The sequence below is a fragment of the Clinocottus analis genome, unplaced genomic scaffold (assembly GCF_023055335.1).
Source record: "Clinocottus analis isolate CAN_PGR_092001 unplaced genomic scaffold, fCliAna1.0.p SCAF_10, whole genome shotgun sequence".
Lineage (NCBI taxonomy): Eukaryota > Metazoa > Chordata > Actinopteri > Perciformes > Cottidae > Clinocottus > Clinocottus analis.
In genome coordinates this window covers 9,115,280-9,119,391 of record NW_027175821.1, presented here as the reverse complement: position 1 = coordinate 9,119,391, position 4,112 = coordinate 9,115,280, and positions in this window count along the sequence as shown.

Sequence of the window (4,112 nt, the reverse complement as noted above, 5' to 3'; positions counted from 1 at the left end):
ACCGGTGCCCTCGACCGACAGGTAGGGGGACTCTCGGGTAGACCTCGGGGAATCAAACTACCTGGAGCATGTCAGATCGCCTTGTTTATTCCCAGCATGCACGAGCGCTCTGTTTTCACTTCAGTCTAAGGTTCGGTTACCTGTGCAGTCGTACTACACACACCTTTATAGATTTACTGCCGTGGAGTTCAAAAGTATCACCATGACGTCACGTTTTGCCTGAGACCCACCTGCCTGCTCGTCTTGACGACGTGAGGACATTGACCCTGATCTACCGAGTCTACCCTGGTGGATCATTTTGATAAGGCCAACACGCAAAGTGTGGGCGAAATGTGTGTACACTTGCACGCACGTAGACGTGCAGTTGTCATGTGATTTCCAGCACAGAGATCGTAAATCAAGATGTTAATTTGCTATGTGGTGGTAGAACTTTATTGGATGTTAAACCACCATGTGAAACACAGTCATAATCTCACCAAAGTGAAAGTACATAAGTATTATTAGCAACAAGACCAAAGAGGCAGGACAGTGGCCAGGAATTAAATTTGCCACACTCATACAAACCAATGTGACCATGTTTTATTTCATGCCATCTTCTAAATAAGTAGTCTCCCACAGTATTAACACATGACATCTATTGCTTATGTCGATCCAGCGAGAGAGATCCTCTTCTGTTGCTCTCCTGAAGGTTTCTTTCTTTTTTCCCAGGGATTTTTTTTTGGTCATTTGTGATTTTGGGCTGTACAAAATCAACTGATTCAAATTGAACCACACAACCATAATTTCAGAAGAAGCTTTAAGAAATCCAACTGTGCATTCATGTAATGGCAGAATATACACTTTATTGGATCACATGTAACCTTCTTGCTGCTATGTATAGGGTTTGCAAGAACATTTGATATCATAGCTTTGTAATATCCCAAACAGTTGGTTTATACACACATACATAAACTCAAAACAACATAAAACAGCCACATGGGGGCAGCAAAATACGGAAAATTGTAATTCATGAATTACCAGGTCTGAAGTCCTGCAGATACACTAACCTTTGCATTATGATCCTTATTTTTCAGATTCAATTGATGTACTCAGTATATCATGGCAAAATACGTATATTGTGTCATCCACATGTTGAGCTTGTCTGTGGGCCTTTCTGCATCTGAGTCCACCAAGCAATCATACAATATTCATATCTCAGTGACAACAGTCAATATAAGCTCTAACAGATAGCAGCTGTACCATGAGGCAGGGACATGTTAATGGAGAGAAAAGGGCAACGACAAACATATATCGCAAAAAGCTTTAATAATAATAGATCACAGCTAACTTGGCTATAAAGTGAAGAAATGTGGTTTTAGCACTTACAGAATACATTAGAGCATGTGTTGATGTACAAACTGTTTAGTTTTGTTGAACAGCGTGTACATGAAAAAGTAGATAAAAAAAAGTGGCACTAAAATGGTTTCAAACAATCAGACCTTTATTCAGATATCCAGAGGAGGTTTAGTTTAAATGTAAAGCCCTTGAGTTTTTTTTTGGCCGTATGCATCTTTAATATTTATCTAAATGACGGGTTACTGTACTGTAATGAAACATGTATATAGATCCAGTTCAAACAGTTGAGCATAAACAATGTTCTCACTGGTCTCCTCGTAGTCGTTCTGACGTTCAAGTGCATCAAGGGGGAACTAATAAGAGGCTTGTCACCAATTCTAAAACTTCACATGTGTTAAAATGAGAGCTGCTATATGTGCCCAAACACACCCAGAGCTTTCATCTTCCACAGTCAGGTCTCTTCTGAGACCTTTTACAGTCCACAAAAAGCCTGCAAACAGTAGTTATCAAGTGTTAAAAACACCTTGAGCATGTTCTGATTTACCGTAAAAAAAATGTAGAAAACTGGATGATGCTTTGAAATGCTGCACAAGAAGCTATGCATCATCATTTATCATGATCAACTGAACAACTAAATCTAAAAACTGTTGTTGATGCACAAAAACATCTTCCGTTTTTTATGAATCTTTCAAAAAGACTCTTAAAGCTGAATCATAATCTGCTTATTCTGAATCCAACCCGACCACTCAGATGATAAATTGAATCAAAAAAGTAGCACATGTGTAGTTAGTGCTTTTGTCCCCTACTTTCTCTTTCCTGCATTTTATTAGACAGTATGCAGTAGAGAGCTGACAGGAAATGAGAGTCAAAGAGAGTAATGACGTGCTACAAAGGTCCTGAGCCAGAAATGTTGCAGTCACATGCTCAGTGTAGGTCACCAGGACATCTTTATCGTCTCTAATTTCTCCTGCTGGACTTTTTAATTTATCTCATGATGTTTTGTATTAAATGGAGTTAAACGGATTAAATGGATTTTCAGTTTGGGTCTGAACATCATCTGAATCGAGTCTTTAAGGGGCTCTGACGTCCCTTTATGCCTACAATGTATCTGACTCCAGATCAATCATTGAATGGCTTCATCCATCTTCATCTATCAGAGGCGTGTTGGGTTCAGCTCAAGGTCTCCTTATCCCCAGAGTTTCCTGGTTCCAACTAATTTTTACTTTGCACCTTTGCTCTTAAGTGTCCTTTACCCAGAACCCCATTAGATACACATAATAGCTCTTCCCCATGATTCTCTGCTCCCACTTGCTTGACAGGTTGCACTAGTTGCACTCCAGCGATGGAAACAACCCAGATTAGTGGCGAGAGAAGCCACTCTTTAGCTGCACTGATCGGCTGAATAGGCTGTGTATTGTTGGAGGAGAATTATTCAGAGTCCAGTTTATTGTGTGGTTTGCGACTTCATCAAGCTGCATTAATAAAGCCATTGCTATATCCCTGTGTGTTCTCATTCTCCACCAACCCATTGTGACAACATGCTGCAATTATAGAAAACAGCAAAATGGCACATTAGACATGTCTTTCTTGGTACTCTTAAACATGTAGAGATGTTACGTGTCCTGTTACAGCTGCAGGTTGTTTAGACAGAGCATGTGTCTTATCTCAAGTTGATAAAGGACTGTGTGCCTTGCCTTATGTTGATTTTTTATTGCTGGATTATTACTTATTATCTATTGTAAACATTTTAATTGACTTTACAAGAACTAAAATGTACTCAAGGGGATTCATGGGGCGGTGAACATGGCGCAGATTTATAGCAAGGTGTTAATTACATAGTTATAAATAGATTGATTTTAAGGTGGCACAGTCCTGTGTGGTGTTGCTCCCCTCCTATCTAATAACTGGGGCTTCACTGGCTCTCTAATTAGTGCGACCAGGGCTTTTAGATTTATACTCACAATTAGAGGAGAACATGGTTACTGTCCAATTTACCCCCTATCCCCTCCTGTCTGCCTGACCCTTTCAAGAGAGAAAAGTCCTTCGTCAGCTGCAGGACTGCGTTGTGAATTTTAAGCCATACACTCATATCCTGTGAAAGGAAGAAATTAGGCTGAGAGCCAATATAGATGTACTCGTGCATGGCGTGTGTCTGATGGGTTTATATAAGAGAGAAAGTAGAGGGTCAGAAAAGTGTCAGGTAAGAAGAAGATGTTGAATTATGTGATGTGGGATGAATGAAAAAAGAGACGAAATAAAAAAGAGACAGAGTATGACATGTCAGAAAAGTGAAGGTATTTAGCTGAGAAACTGAGACTTCCATGTTTGTTTCTTAAGCAGGCCACCCTGGGCTTTGCCAAAACTCTTTTTTTCTCCCTGTTTGGACCCCTCACTCACTCTCCCCCCGTCTCTTCCTTTTTATTGTGTTTGTTGCTTTATGAAAGCGTTAGATGCGATCCAGATTCCTGCTGCCAATAGAGACTGTCTCATTTCACCTCCAGTTGTTCGCAACTCCATTCATAAACAAATCACACCAGCGCGGGACCTCTGAGCCGCTATCGAAGAACAACAAGCAGAACCAAACCTATGTTTTAAACTTTTCTCCCTCTGTCTATTCTCTTTCTCCCTTGACTATTTTTCCCTCTGTTTTTTTCAAACTTCCCTATATTGCTTTCTCCTCAACTCCCACTCACAATTCCCTCCCTCCTCTCTCTCCTCTCCCTCTCCAACTCACTCTTCCTCTAGCCTCAGCAGCTTCTCTGTGTGAATCTGTCAGG